At 33.4% G+C, this 17,009-nt stretch overlaps 1 protein-coding gene and 1 long non-coding RNA gene across 17 annotated transcripts in view; both read left to right on the top strand.

Moving 5' to 3' along the window:
• Nucleotides 1-17,009, top strand: part of ROBO2 (roundabout guidance receptor 2) — a 1,638,467-nt gene that overhangs the window by 958,048 nt on the left and 663,410 nt on the right. The gene's annotated exons all lie outside the window — the stretch shown is intronic.
• The window catches only part of LOC102153311, a 118,544-nt gene that overhangs the window by 81,797 nt on the left and 19,738 nt on the right, over nt 1-17,009 (top strand). The gene's annotated exons all lie outside the window — the stretch shown is intronic.

Here is a 17,009-nt window from a genome sequence, read left to right as displayed (position 1 = left end):
TGTACCAATTCAGACTCTTCATTAGGCTTCCAGACCTTGCTGGTGTTCTCCCTCTTTCTCAGCCACTTTTTTCCCTTTCTAGTCTCTCCTCAACCCTTAGACACCCCTCAAGCATCTCAAAGATAAAATGTCCAAAACTTAGCTGCTGGTTTTCTGTCTCATCACCATCTCAGTAGGGAGAAAATTCATTCTTCCAGGTGCTTTGACCAAAAGTTCTGGAGTCATTCTCTACTCCTCTTTGTCTTATGAGTAATACCTGTTCTGTCAGCAAATCCTTTTGAGACTACCTTCAAAACATATCCAGAATCCAACACTTCTCACTGCATCCACTGCGACCAACCGAGTCTGAGCCACAATCATCTCTGCCCTGAGTCATTGTAATAGCTTCCTGATTATTCTCCCTGTTTCCACTATTACTCCTCCTCCTTCAAACAGTCAGGGTAACCCTTGAAAATGTAACATGGGATATGAAAGCACTGCTCAGAACTCTCCAATGGCTTTAGATCTCACTTTAGATCTCACTCAGAATAAAAGGTAAAACCCAGATAGTGCTCTCCCTTCCATTCTCCTGAGCTCTCCTACTTCATCCTGATTCATTTTCCTCTCACTCCCTGTACATTGGCCTATTTGCTGTTCTTTCAATGCGTCAGACACATTCCCATCTCAGGGAGTCATCCTGCACAGAATACTCTTCACCATTCATTGTGAATGGCTCTCACCCTCAGCTCCCTCAAACCTTTTCTCAAATGTAGTTTATGAGTTTAAACTGACCACCATATGCAAAATTACAACCACTGTCATCCACGCACTTCCTGTTTACCTTCCTGACCTCATTATTTTTTAATCACTACCATCGTATACTTTGCTTAATTATCAAGCTTATTGTCTTTTTCTCTCCACTAGAATGTAAGCTCTAGCAGTGTTTGGATGTTTGCCATCTTTTTCACTGCTGCATCCCCAGTACTTAGAGAAAAGCTTGGCCAAAAGAAAAAAAAAAAGAGTTTTATGAATGAATAAATAAAAATAAGGGCAAGGTTTGTAAAAAAGAAGAGAGGGAGGGAATATTTTCTGTTGCTCTCTTACAGAGTTCAGAAATCTCCAGTTTTGCTACCAGTCCCTCTGTTTTGTTTGAAGTTTAAATGATGTTTAAAAGTAAAATTCACTGATTTAACCACAAGTTAAAGGTTTTTAAAAAAAAAACTTTAATTTTAAGTGAATTAAGGAAAAACTTTGAGATTAGTGAAATAAACAAAACTAAAATCAATTTGCGTTTTTATAGAAATACATAGCACATTGTCAGTTTAATTTTTATTCAGAAAGTAAAGTAGTGAAAACTGCCAATTTTCATTTAATTTCAACTCAGCCCACATGTACTGCAGGTCAAACATATGCTTCTTTACCAACCCAAAAAAAGACATGAAACTTTTGATTCCTTTACTAACTTACATAATTTACTTAAATATTTATGTTACATTTTAAAAACATACCACCACATCAGACATGTGTGTACAACATGCACACCTATGTGAGCATTTAATCTTAAGCTTATTATATTGTCAGTGTCATCAGCAATATTTTCAAGTATGTTTTATTAGCCTACTACTCTATTTACAAGGATGTTAAACACATTTTTATGTTAGTATAAATGTCCAAATCTCCATTGAGAATCATCATACAAGGTTTTAAGGTAGTTTATATGGTTTAATGAATTTCAACACCACATTGTTTTTCCAACTTTTCTCAGAACTTCCAAACATAGAATAGAAATAAAAAATTTATAGCATGTGAAAGTTATGAAGTCTAGTAGCACTCTTGCTTTGGAATTAGTATTCTATAAGACTTGAAAATGAATATAAAATGTTTGTTGTAATGGAAAAAGGAAAGACTGAAAAATATTTTCTATACTCATTTAATATATTTAATAAATATCTCAGCATCTTCACACTGATTTAAAATAGACCTTCAGTCTATACCATTAGATATTGCATGAGATAAATAGAAATAACATCCTATTTCCACAAAAAGGAAATGACCCTGCCTCATATTTGTATGCATGTTTAGAAACACAGACACACACACACACGCACATGCACAAATACATCTCTGAAAAGGAATATAAATCATAAGTCTATTTTGCAACTATAATCCCCAGTGTATTATGTAATGCCTCCACTCTCCATATGCTATGGCTATATTTTCCTCTTCACTTGAACTGCAAAGAATCTTCTAGCCAAAAAGAAAGCTCGTTCATTTGTTTTCTTTCTTTCTTTCTTTCTTTCTTTCTTTCTTTCTTTCTTTCTTTCTTTCTTTCCTTCTTTCTTTTTTCTTTCTTCTTTCTTTCTTCTTTCTTCTTTTCTCTTTCTGTAGTGTTTTAAAATTTAAATTCAATTAATTAACATATAGTGTATTATTAGTTTTAGAGGTAAAGTTCAGTGATTCATCAGTTGTATATAACACGCAGTGTTCATTACATCACATGCCCACCTTAATGCCCATCACCTTGTAATCCTATCCGCCCATCCAAAGGAGAGCCATTTATTTCTGATTGTTGCACAAAAGTACACCCACAAAAACATCAATTCAAAAGAAAACAGACCTCCATTCTAAGATTTCATATTTACAAAGAACGCCCTAAACAAAAATTGCTAAACTTTCAATAAACTTAGTATTTATATGTTGTACTTTGGACAAGACAAAGAAGGATTAACCTTTCACATTTACTCTTCACATAACACTGACACCTAAGCATATGCCTCAAAAGTCTCCCAATTTCTGAATCTTATCTACTCTGAGATGTTCACAGGAGGACACTTACTAAAAGTAATGAATCCACCTCCCTAAAAAAATACACTATCCTTATTATTCAAGACTGAATAGAGTGATCCTGGATAAATGTATTGTGTATTTCAGGATTCGTGCATTTTGTTAGGATGGATATTATTTTTAAACATCTGCAACTGAAACTAGTTTTGAGGAAATGTATAAGAAGTAGAACATAAAATAATAATTATTGAGATACAAAATGTTAAACAGTAAAAATGATGTCATAGTTTTAGCATCATCACCAAGAATGCTATAATCTTTACCTAATAGTCATTAATTTCTTCATATTCTAGTTCCCCAAAAGTATTGATCTAAAATGGGATGTATTGAGTTCTACTTATCTCATTGTTTGTGATTGGCCACCACATAAAACTTACTACTTATTCTATCATCCCAAATATTGTGCTGTGCTCCCCGAATAAACCAGTTCCAATAAATTCAGCACATTTTTAGGGATTGATTTTTTGTCTTTTGGAACAGTAATGCCCTATGGGAAATTTCTTTAACTTCATTAAGTTATCCATATAATCTGATGATCTTAGTTGCTCTAGTGATCAATATTGGGTACAAAATTGTGAATGAAATTTCTCGGTTCAAAACAAAATATATGAATAACCCTGGAATTGATTGATGGTCATTTGTGATCATGCTTGATTTTGATTAAATCTCAGAAGTCCACCTTGCAGCAATGATTTCACACTTGGTTACAGACTTCCCCCTCTAAGTTTGGATGGTGGAACTCATACATTATGCATTCCCTCTAATGACCCACATAGCCAAGGGATGACACTTTAAATTGATGAAGGTTATATATTCATATGTAGAACAAATTAGTTTAGAGACAAATGAAGAATAGATGTGCAGTTGTGCTAGCATGAACTGTTAAAATTATAGTGATTATTATAACCACAGTCTAATACCTTCCAGACATCAGCTATCATTATATGTGTCTCCATCATAAAGACACAATTCTATCTCTCCTAAAATAATATTTCATTACAGGAATATTATTTATATAAAAATAGTTCAGATGCTGCTAGTAATTCCATGTCAATCCAGTATTTTCAGGAATTTAATACTTAGTGGGATAAAATTTGCTTTAAGGCATTAGAGGATTACAATTTGACTTAAAAGCTTTTGTTGTGTTCTAGAAACTTTGTTTTGAGAAAGATTATTGAACATAATGACAATTTCATTCATAGTCAACATAAATTGCTGCCTCGTTGCCATTTTGTCATATTCCTAGAAAGTGACCTGTGAATAGCATGAGATCAAAAGTAGGGGAAAAAAACATTGTTAAACCACCTTTAAAACTAGTTTGGGGACAGCTGGGTGGCTCAGCGGTTGAGCATCTGCCTTGGCTCAGGGCATGATATGGGGTTGAGTCCCATATAGGGCTCTTCATGGAGACCCTGCTTCTCCCTCTGCCTGTGTCTCTGTCTCTCTCTCTATGTGTCTCTCATAGATTAAAAATAAAATCTTTAAAAATAAATAAAGTAACTAATCAATTAATTAATCTAGTTTTGAAATAACATTTCATAGATTTTAAAGATTTCTAATCAGAAAAAATTAATGTGATAATTATATTTTACTCCTTGTGAATTTTTATAATATAATATTTTTTTAATTCTTGTGGCATTTATGGTTTGATGGATAGAAAAATAGATGCATGAATAAAATGTAATCAAAGTCCCATTGGCATATGCTTTATGTGGAAAATAGCTTCACCTCACCATGGCAGTAATAGAAGGGTTACAAAGTATTATTTCACTAGTTAAATTTTCTGCAAAGCCAAGATCTTTTGTAGGAATTATCAGAATTATCTTATTTTTGCAAACATAAAATAAAAATTGAGGCCTTTTGCACTCAGAATGTGGAATTTATTATTTTCTTTATTTTAAAGTAACATTATACTTAACAAAAAAAATGCAAAATATAATACCCATTATTCTCTTATACCCATTACTCACTCTCTCCTAATGTATATCTGATTAGCTATAATTAACAATGATACACTACTATTAACATATCTACAGATCTAATTTAAATTCTGCCAATAGTCCTACTAATATTCATTTTCTGATGCAGAATCCAATCCAGGATATTACACTGCATTTATATTGCATGTCTTTTTATCCTACACGAATCTAGGAAGTCCCTTGGTCTCTCTTTGTCTTTCATTACCTTGTCACCTTTGAAGAGTACTGGTCAATTGTTTTGTTGAATTTTTCCTCAATCTGGATTTGTCTGAAATTTTCTCATAAGTAGATTGGAGTAATGCATTTTAGCAAGAATTTCACAAAAGTGATTTTATGCCCTCACATCAAATCATCTTAGGTAGCACATGATGTCCATATGGAAAAAGAAGTGATGCAAAGATAGACACTAGAATTAGAAAGCACATAAGTGAATGTATGCTCTCATTAAAGAAATAAACATTTTTTTTTTTTCCAGGACAGAAACCTAAGTTCAGGGAATCATAGATAAGTTGTAGCTTTGCAAATAATGTTAAAATCTCTATCACAGAAAAGTAATTTGTGTATATCCCCTTCTAACTGTGATTTGTATATTATTAGAAATAGAAATATCCAGATAGCCCAACTTGCATACAAATTTTGAAAATGAAGAAAAATAGAAATTACATTTGAAATTGAAAAGAATTTTAATTATCCAAGGGTTTCATGTATAGTAACTTCACAGCAGAAAATGAAAAGATTACTGTGAATGGTGTTGCTCTTCCTAGTCAGAGAAAATATGGTATGAGTATATATGAGGTGTTAAAAGCAGAACCGATAAATTAATTTTTTGCTGGAGTTAACACATTACAATTAGGACCAATGTGTCCACATTAGCAGGCTCTTTGTAAATGAGCATGTCTATAACATATAAGGATGCCAGTTACAAAAGTGTGGTCATTTTTTATAACATTGGTTGGGACAATGGTTTTTAAGAGCTCATTTTAATCACAGCAGTAGTATCTTCTTAGACTTGATAGTAATTATGTGGGGTTTTTTATGTTTAACACAATTTCACTCTCTCACTTTCTGTATTTATCTTTAGCTCTTTTTCTCTAGATGTACAACCTAGCTAAACATACATAATCTTAGGAGCACATCTGATCCTGAGCTGGTTGTTGGAAACTTTATTCCAAGACAACTACTGATATTGCCAGAGAGTGTTAAAAGGAAGATTAGCATCTAGATTAATTGCCCAACCCTATATAGTGTTGATAAACCAGTATTCATGTTCACCTGTCCCTCCTTAACCTGAAACCACCACATTGATTGATTCTCCATTTTCCTGCTTGAACTTAGTAAAAGCCTAAAATGAAAGGTAGGAGTGAGTGAGATACTTCTGTATTTCAGCTGTCGATCTTTGCAGAATACAAATTTGAGCAGGTAAAGTATATGACTATCCATAGAAGGGCTAGGTCATAGGTCATTTTACTCTTACATGAGTATAGACACCTGATTCATACATATGCTCTACACATGCCTGATATGTGGCAGATAATGCTACCTATTAAATTAAAGGTTATGAGAAAAGCTATGCAAAATAGTGAGAACACCAAAAAGAAGATAAGAAGATGAAAGAAGAAGAAGAAGAAGAAGAAGAAGAAGAAGAAGAAGAAGAAGAAGAAAAGAAGAAGAAGAAAGAAGGAGAAAGAAGAAGAAAGAAAAGGAAAGGAAAGGAAAGAGAAAGAAAGAAAGAAAAAAGCCCTATTCTACCTACCATAAAAATTTACTGAAGTCATATCAAGGTCATATGTCCTTAAATCATAGGTACAATCATAGTCTACTATAATCCTGCATTCTGTCCTTTGTTTTGATTTATAATAAGTATATTTTCCTTTTCTTCTGTAGTTTATTAGTCTGATTAGGAAAGCAGTGCATACTTATTTTGGATAATGTAAAAATAAAGAAAAGCCAGAGACATAAAATAATAACATATAATCTTATCAACAAAAGAAAACCACTTTCACATATTTGAAACCAAATTAACTATGTAACATTTTTAGTTACTGCATGTATGGGTAATGAGTTTATAACTTCAGGTTTGTAGATAGAACACTATTTATTTATACTGGCCTCAATTTTTCAATATTATGCACAAAGTTAAATAGCGATCTTTATGTGGAGAGTATCATCCCACCTTCTACCCACCCACACGCATTTGGGCATATTCACTTAGTACTGTTCCTTGTTCTGTTTGAACAAATGAACCAGCTCAATTAAAAAGTCAGGGTGGTTCTGGGTGTGGTTGATTAGTGTGAGAATACAGGAATTATCATGGAGCCAATAGGTAGAAAGTACAGGCTGATCTCCTAAAACTGCTCCCTAGAATGGAGTCAGCAATCAAGGCAACCTTTCCTTCTTTGAGGCTGCAGTCTCCCTAATTTCTCTATGTCTCTGCTCTTTAATTGACCTGCTTCCATCATCAACTGATTCCTTTGCTTGATCTTTTGGGTAGCCCTGCCAGGGTCACCAGCCTATACTACGTTCCCCTCAGCTGACCTGCTCATCTTTGAATTTTTATAGTTCTAGAAATTGGTAGATGGTCAGCTCATATGAGTGACACCACACGTACCACAAATGTCTGGACAGTGAATGTTCTGGTCTTTTCTTATAATTGCCACACATAGCTCAATCAGCAGTCGCCTCTGCACAAGAACGACAAAAACAAAAACCAAACCAGCCCTGCACAGTTTCACTGAATGGGATGCCATGTACAGAATGGTTAAGGAAAAAAAGGAATGGGAATAAGGCAGGAAATTGAAAGATAATATCTGTTATTGATTTGGTGTAATAAATTAAAGGTGTGTGGTTCTGTTTTAGATATTTTAAAATAACAAAAACAAAGAAGAAAAGAATTGCCCTAAACTTACCACTAATTAGGTTTTGAAAATATGTTTATTTTTCCACTAACTTTTCTTGAGGTTATTTAGATATTTCTTGATAAATCTTTATGGTAACATATGTGAGAGCAAGCATGTTTCTTCAGTGATTTGGAGGAAAGGATTGTGAAAATTGTAGTTTTTAACATTGGTAAAACTTGTAATGAGGAAAAATTCTAATAAATAGTCAATACTAATGATGAGGTGCATGATTCCTCTCTTGTGAAATTTTCTTTATTTCCTCGAAAATCTAAAGACTCATGAACACAAAGCAGTGTTCAATATCCTCATTTTCTTACCATAGTCCTTTACTTGACTGGACCTGTTACCAAGACTATCTCTGAACACTGTGTAAATTTCTAGACTGGTTTGTGTTTCAATAATTAATTTGGGAGGAAGCTTGATAGATGGGAGGAAGGGGCAATAAGAAATCTTGAAATTACCAAATGTTAGATTCATAGACTTTATTTTTTTAAATTTTTGAGTACAGTTGAAACACAATATCACATTAGTTTCAAGTGTATAACACAGTGATTCACAAGTTTACATATCATGCTGTGTTCACTACAAGTGTACTTCTTCTTACCATCTGTCACCATACAACACTATTAAAATGTTATTGACTAGATTCTTTTTCCTACGCCTTTGTTCCCGTGACTTATTCATTCCATAACTGGAAGCCTATATCTCCCATTCCCTTTTTTCTCATTTCCCTGCCCTTCTCCCCTCTGGCAACCATTAGTTTGCTTGCTATTTAAAGATCTGATTCTGCTTTTTTTTTTTTTTTAATTCATTTGGCTATTGTATTTATCCTTTTTTTAATTGTCTTTCTCAGCCTGACTTACTATATTTAGCATAATACCCTCTAGGTCCATCCATATAGTTTTAGAATGGAGGATTAACTGTTTTGTTTTGTTTTGTTTTGACCATATTAATCTAATTGCTGTTCTCAGTATAGGGTCAACAATGATTTGATCAAGTCAGGGAAGCTATTAAGAGTTCTCACTAAAACAAACAAACAAAAATCTCCACTCATTTCACTCAAATTGCCTGTTGCAAGTTACTAGATGTATTTTACAAAACGATTTCATTTATTTGATTGTATTCATTTTATTAAAATAATCCTTTCTTCCTGCCAAGAGTGTAAAAGGAGTCCCCTTTCTCCACATGCAAGCTGGTACAGCCACTCTGGAAAACAGTATGGAGTTTCCTCAAAAAGTTGAAAATAGAGCTACCCTATGACCCATAAATTGCGCTACTAGGATTTAACCCAAAAATACAAACACAGTGAACTGAAGAGGCACCTGCACCCCAATGATTATAGCAGCAATGTCCACAATAGCCAAACTATGGAAAGAGTCCAGATGTCAGATGTGCATTGACAGATGAATAAAGAAAATGTGATATATGTGTGTGTGTGTGTAATATATATATATATATATTACTCAGCCATTAAAACAAACAAACAAACAAACAAACAAAATGAGATCTTGCCATTTGCAATGACATGGATGGAACCAGAGGGTATTATGCTAAGTGAAATAAGTCAGAGAAAGACAATTATCATATAATCTCATTCATACGTGGAATCTAAAAATAAATAAATAAATCATAGGGGAAGAGAGGAAAAAACAAAACAAGAAGAAATCAGAGATAGAGACAAACCATAAGAAACTCTTAATCATAGGAAACAAACTGAGGGTGGCTGGAAGGGGGGGTAGAGGAGTAGAGGATGGGGTTTTCAAGTGATAAGCATTAAGGAAGGCATGTAAAAAAATGAAAAATAAAAAAAAGGAAGGCATGTGATTTAATGAACACTGGGTGTTATATAAAACTGATGAAAAAAAAAAACTGATGAATCACTGACCTCTGACTCCAAAACTAATAATACATTATATCTTAATTAATTGAATTTAAATAAAAAAATATAAACTCATATTTCTTCTTAAAATAAAATTTAAAAAGACCCTTTCTTTGTCATTTACACTCACTCAGCTTTAATTCATCCAATAGCCATCATGTGCACAGTTGTAGCTACTTAGATTTGAAGAGATTGAATACCCTCCATAGTATTTGTACAAAATAGGCATTGATCTATATAATCTGATCTCACTAACTAGGTTCTTATTTCCTTGTTCACTCTCTCCACCGTTCAATGGTGACCCCACCATTCCAAATGGCTTTAAATCCAGCTAGGCTGAGGATGCCCCAATTTGCACCTTTTATCCAAACTCCTTTTTCGAGTTTTAGATTTATAGATCCAACTGCCTGCTGGACTTTGCACTTAGATTTTTCAAAGCCACCTTCGACTTACATATCCAAAATGAACCCTTGATTTTTCACTCAAATATTTTCCATTCTTAATTTCTCTTCTTCTCACCAATTTATACCTTCAACTGCACTTTTTCTAAAGTCTAAAGCCTAGAAGTCGTCTTCAAAATATTCCTTACCCCGTCAGTAAATGCTGTCAATCCTTCCTCCAAACTATGTCTCATCTGAATGTATTCTTTTGATCTATTTTGCTAACATACTCTTTTCCACTCAACTTTACAGTGTAATTTTAGTTGGCCTTCTTGCTTCCATCCTTGCCCTCCTTTACCACTTTCTCTGCAAAATCAATAAAGGGAGAATTTAAACAATAATTTATTAAGTCACTCCACCATGTTAAGTTATTCAAAATGTTTTATGTTACTAGTTTATATTGAATGTTTAGAATGTATTCCATTATAGGATGAATTCTTCAGCGAGACTCACAAGGCCCTTCATGATCTGACCTCTACCTTCCTTTACAGGACAATACTTCGTCACTCTCTCCCTAACTTTCAAGGTTTCAGCAGCATTGGTCTTCCTCTACAGCCTTAATTAAGCCAAGTTCTTTGAAAGCTGAGTGACCACACATGATGCTTCCTTTACTTGGAAGGCTTCTTTTCCTACCTTGTTAACTCTTGAATTGTGTTATAATCTGTAATGATAGAAATAATAATCTCTTAGGCCCAGTGACCTTTCCCTTCATAATATCTTTGTAATTATTACATTTCTCTTCCTTAGTTCTCCATAATCTCTGGAAGGGTGTTGCTATAGTAGAACTTGATCATAATACAGCAGAACTTGATCTTCTGTATTACTAGAGCATAACCCAATGCCTGATACATAATTATTGCCTACTAAACTTGTTTTGGCTGACCAGCCAAGTTTAAAACCACAAATATTTTAAAATTAAAGAATAGGATCTCTTCCGTTGCAGAAAAGGGACTCTCTTAGAATATAATTTGTAGGTAACTAGTAATTAAGAATTAAATGAATGATATTATTATTAAAAGTTATCTAAAAGAAAACATATATCCTCTACTCATTAATAATAAATATTGTAGTTCAATTTTCCAGAAAGACTCTACTATATATTTCTGAGAGTTATACTAAGTCATTGTGATATGAAAGAAATTTTTGCATATGAAGAATTATTTGGATGAGTATATAGGAAATTTATAGTTATTTAGAAACTGGAGATTTAAACTATTTAGTAGTTTCTACTTTAAATATTTTTCCTGTTGAAACACATTGATTTATTTTCCTTTGCATCTTTCACCCCAGCAGCTCTAACTTTGACATTTTTATCACCCCAATGGAATGCCTGGTTTTCATTTGCAAAGCACACCTCACTTTACAAGTGAAACATTTCACTTTTATAAGAGAAACATCAGGGGCTAAGTAGTACATGCAAATCTAACCAGCTCTGCTTTATTGTTCTGACTCCATATTTTCACAGACAGGGATTTCTTATAAGATAAATGTATCACAAAAGCAAAATTCTTTTCAATGGAGAAAGGGAAGTTCTGTCCACTGAGCTTGCTTCTGATTCTTTGCACAGGAAGCACCAGGGACATGTAGAGTGTTGGCCTCACTTATCAATGTGCTGACAGCTGCCTATAGAAGTGCAGAAGCTCACATATGCCTCTGTTTGCTTTTCCACACTTAGTTACATCGGCTGTACATACTCATCTCCTTGACTCCAGGCGAAAACACAATAGAAACATATCAATGTGACTCAGAGGAAATATCGCCTCTGGCAATCCCGAAGTCTAGTTTTAGATGATTCCAATTCCAGTCCCTCTTTGACATTGAACAGTCTTTTTTTTTTTTTTTTCCGAAGATGTAATTGGCTTTATTTAATGATTCATAAATTAGGCAACTTGTCATATAGCAGGCAGAGAGATAAACTTTCCTCTTGATTCTTCATTTCAGCTCCCCCCATCTATAAAGAAGGAGTTAATCTGGATAGACCCCCAAGAAGTCTTTCATCTCTCCCTTTCTATTACTCTAATTTCCAATCCCTTAGCTGAAAATAAAATAACTTTGTTGAAATGGTATGTTCTATTTTATTATGTTGAACACTGAACTCTGGCTAGACATTCATGCTCCTGGTTCACTGAGAGTCCTAAATGTACACCTTTACTATCACATACACTTAGGTGATTTTATTTTTTCTTCTTACCCTACAATCAAAAGTATTTTGTAGATACATAGTCTTTAATGCAATGCTCCTACTTTAATGTTTACCTAACCTCATGTGAGTTCTTCAACTGTGTGCAGAGGGAAGAGAATGTTTTTTTTTAATATGCCAGTGGTAAAATGTGCTTTCAAATTTATTCTAGTATTTCTTCAGTAGATTGACTTTCAGCTGGTCCTTTCTAGGAAATCTGTACCATGGCCTATTGAAAGATGAATGGTATTTGCGCCTGAGAAATTTGCCGCTCTCTATCTTGAGCTTTACGTACTGGTCATTGCTGTGTTAGTAGCTATGTCTGCAGACCTGGCTAGAACAGTGAAAGAATCTTCTTGTTTATTATTAAGGTCATCATTCACTTATAATTGTTCTCATATTTCCAACCTGCCTTTTAGAGATCCCAAACTTCCCCGATAATGAAATTTTTCAAAGATTTTATTTATTTATTCATGAGAGACAACAGAGAGGCAGAGACATAGGCAGAGGGAGAAGCAGGCTTCCCACAGGGAGCCGGATGTGGGATTCGATCCCAGGACCCCAGGATCATGACCTGGGCCAAGGCAGATGCTTAACATTGAGTCACCCAAGTGTCCCTCAATAATGAAATTTTGAATTAGATCTTTAAGCAAGTCAGAAAAACGCATGCTAAGTTTCTGTAACACATATTGGAAGCTACCACTTGAAGTTACTGCTCCTTTATGGTTGTAACCAGTTACCAAACTAGAAAATAATGACCCTATTTTACAACTGAGGTTTGTACAGTAGATTTGATCAATAAAACACACATTCACAGTTATAGAAAGCTACTGCAAGAAGCAAAAAGACCCACCTTTTGTGTCAGTACTTTTTCTACTGATACTGGGTTCCTTGAGAAGTTAAAGAAGTTTACTGATATTTAGGTTAGTTTCTGTCTCTTTTACAAAACACATTGTGCTACACACTGCTGAATGCTATTAGGTGATATTATTTGTGTTATTAAATCCTCAAAGGAACTCTGAAAACAAGTAATATAATCCTAATTTATAAACAAGAAGGAAACTGAAGGTATGGTGTTATAACTGACAGACAATAATTTAAGCTGGACTTACTTATCTAATTCAAAGCCTTTTTTTCCCCCAAGAAAGTTCTAGGCCCAAGGTGGAGCTTGAGATCAAGAGTCTCATGCTGTACCAATTGAGCCAGCTAGGCACCCGTTTAATTCAAAGTTTTTATTTTTACTTTAAAGAACACTCTAGACTAATTGGAGAAAATTTTGGTGAATTTATAGGAAGTCAAAATCATCATTTTTAAAAGTTTAAATTTTTAGAATATATATATTTAGAATTATCTTAGCAGTTAAAGACCTTTTCCAGTAAGAAGATCTGTTTATTTAAAATTCCCAGTTTTCTCAAGTAAATATTATTTATACAGTTAATGAGAGTCATTGAAAAATTAAAAATTTTCAGGCTCCTGGGTGTGTCAGTCAATTAAGCAACTGACTCTTGGTTTTGGCTTGTGCCATGATCCCACAAGCCATGATCTTGAGATTTGAGACCAAGCCCTGTGCTCAGCAGAAAGACTAACTTGAGATTTCTCTCTCTCTCTCTCTCTCGATCTCTCAAATAAATAAATAAATCTTAAAAAAAATAAAACTTTCCTAAGCACTTTGTATACACACTGTGGAATCCTATTTTACTTTACTTAACAAATGTATTTTTATAGATAGTGAAAAAATAAATGCTAGCCTTACCCTGAACGAATTATCACAAATTTAAAAAGTACAGATGAATAACTTTAACTACTCTAAAAATAAAATAATTGTATTTACTGAAGTAACAAAAATAAAGTTGATATTTTTCAAATAATAACATTTTCTCAAGTAATCTTCATCTCACATTCTGCCAAACAAATGACATACAATTTTCTTACTTAAAGAAAAAGAATTTGTAATTTTATAAATCCATAGATATTATAGTTCCAGGTTAAATCCTAAAAGATTTTTGTCATCAATTAGAAACATGTTTTAAGAAATGTAAAAAAAAAAAAAAAAAAAAAAAAAGGATAATATAAACTTTAGTTATATTGGGATTTTTTTTGTCCTCTTTCCTATATTGGTTCCAAAATACAGTAAATAGGGGCAGCCCGGGTGGCTCGGCAGTTTAGTGCCGCCGTCAGCCCGGGGCGTGATCCTGGAGACCCAGGATAGAGTCTCACGTCAGGTTCCCTGCATGGAGCCTGCTTCCCCCTCTGCCTGTGTCTTCCTCTCTCTTTCTCACTTTCTCATGAATAAATAAATAAATTCTTTTTAAAAAATACAGTAAATAGGACATTCCCAAGGCAATATAAAACTGAAGCTATGATCTTAATATATTTTAATAGCCATAGATGAAGGTTGGACATTTGTATATAACAGGAGAAATTATTTTCTTATAATTAACTATATATACCAAATTTCTGAATGTAGAATTACCCAAATCCTAATAGGTAAGATGAATAGTGAAAGGTAGAATGGAGAGATGGACAGATTAAAGTATGCCAAATATTCTTTAATTCTTCTCCTATCAGAATACAAGGGTCTATGTTTCCCTTTGAGTCTGGGTAGGTGTTGTGATGGTTTTTACTAATAGATTCCACTCAAAGTGATGATGTGCTACTTTGAGGGCCCAAGTCTTAAAAAATTAAAACTGTTTACATTATTAACATTCCATGAATGTTAATTTATTGATTTTATTACTGATGTTATCACATGTACATCAATTTTTAAAAACCTGAAGACAGAGTTATCATCTTTATAATGCTTCTTATGAAATCTGAATTGGAACCTGAAGTATCCTATCACAAATTAGGGTATTTGTTAGACTGTACATATATGTTTGGGCTCATTAAGCTCTTTGGTTCTGTGGATTTATAGTTTTCATCAAATTTTGAAAAAATATGGATCTTTTCCATTACATATCTATTCAACCCCACCATGAACACACCTCTTTTTTTTTTCTTTTTCTTTGTGAGAGACTACCATTACACATGTATCAGACCAGCTGAAGTTGTTTTACAACCCACTGGTGTGCTTTTAGCTGTTGTTTTGTTGTCTTTGTTTTTCTTCTCTGTGTTTATTTTGAATTATTTTACTGTTATGTCTTCAAGGTCATTTAATCTTTTCTTCTGCAGTGTCTTACTGGCTACTAGGCCCATTGTATACATTATTGTTTTCAGTTCTACAAGTTCAATTTGATCTACTTATTTTATATTGTTCATATATCTAATTAACATGTTCAATCTTCCATCTGGCTTTTGAACTTACAGATTACAATTATTACAACTTCTCTAATGTCTTCATTCATTCACTCTGTCATTTCTGAGTTGCTCTTAACTGTTTTGTTTGTTTCACATATCGTAGGCTGTATTTTCCTGCTTCTTTGAATATGAAATATCAAGAATTTTACCTTTCCAGGTACTAGGTATTTCTATATTCCTAAAAACATTCCTGAGCTATGTTCTGAGACATGTTTAAGATACTTGGAAATAACATTATTCTTTCTGGTCTTACTTTTAAGCTTTATTAGGTAGGACTCTGGCAGTGTTTAGTCTAGGACTAATTATCACCCTAGTGAAGTTAAATTTTCAAAGTACTTTACCAAGTATCCCTTGAATTATGAGGTTTTCACTCAGGCTTACCAGATCAATAATTACTCCAAACCCTTTATGATCCTCAAAGATTTTTTTCTCTAGTTCATTTAGGTGGTTCTTTGTCCACCTAAAAGAAGATGGAATTTGCTCATTCATGTTCACTGATAACTACTCAGCTGGATACTTAAAGAGAACCCTCTGCATGCAGTTCTTTTCTCTCTGGAACTCTATCCCGTGAACCTTAGCTAGTAGCTTCCTCAAACTCTCAGTACTATCTCCTCAATTTAGGAAGACTTCTGGGTTCCACCTGAATCCTCCTCTCTGTGTGTAGCCTACAAATTATCTCCTGCTTTAAGTTAAGGGCAAACATAGGGATACCTTTCCCTTACTCTCTCAGAAATATAATGCTTTTCTTTGCCTGATGTCCAATGTCTTGAAAAGCAGTGTTTAGTATTTAGTAATGGTTTTCATTGTTTCAGATGGGAAGGTATAATTAGTTTTTGTTACTCTGTCTTAAAAGGAAGGAGAATTTGGAAACTACTATTACCATTCAAAATCACCATATGATAAAAGTTTCCATATCTTTTGTAGGTTTCTTAATGTGCTTAATTCCTTTTTCACAAATCAAGAAAAAAATATTTATATTATAATCACAGTCCCAGCATACTATCTTTTCTGCAGAAATAATACAATGTACTTAATCCATCTGTTTAGTACTTGAATCTGTCCTGTAAGAACATATACAAGCAGCCATTCATCCTATGTATGATACCTCTAGAGACAATAATATTATTTCTTTCTCTGTGTTATATATATATGTTATATGTTGGCATATGAATTTAAATAAAATTTTTTTAAATATTTTTTTAAAAAAATGTTATTTCTCTCTGAGGAAGCCCACTTTCTTTTAGAATAGCTTTAATGGAAAACAAGTTTTTCTTTATATTTTGGTGAAATCTGTGCTTCATTGTTCTTAGTCTACTACCTTGTAGAATTCACAAATAAAATATAAGTACATTACAACATTGACAATTATTTAAGAAAGATTTTGTTTTCCCAAAGTTTTATCTTCTCTTAGCTAACAGCTCCAAATTCCTTTAATTTGATCAATTGCATATGATGCAGTTTTGTGCTCTGTCACCATTCTCATCTAAAACCACTACTTTTTACTTCAAGTCATGT

The sequence above is a fragment of the Canis lupus genome, chromosome 31, assembly GCF_011100685.1.
Source record: "Canis lupus familiaris isolate Mischka breed German Shepherd chromosome 31, alternate assembly UU_Cfam_GSD_1.0, whole genome shotgun sequence".
Taxonomy (NCBI): domain Eukaryota; kingdom Metazoa; phylum Chordata; class Mammalia; order Carnivora; family Canidae; genus Canis; species Canis lupus.
The sequence above is the reverse complement of the archived record's forward strand: the minus strand, read 5'-3'. Positions and strand labels throughout refer to the sequence as shown.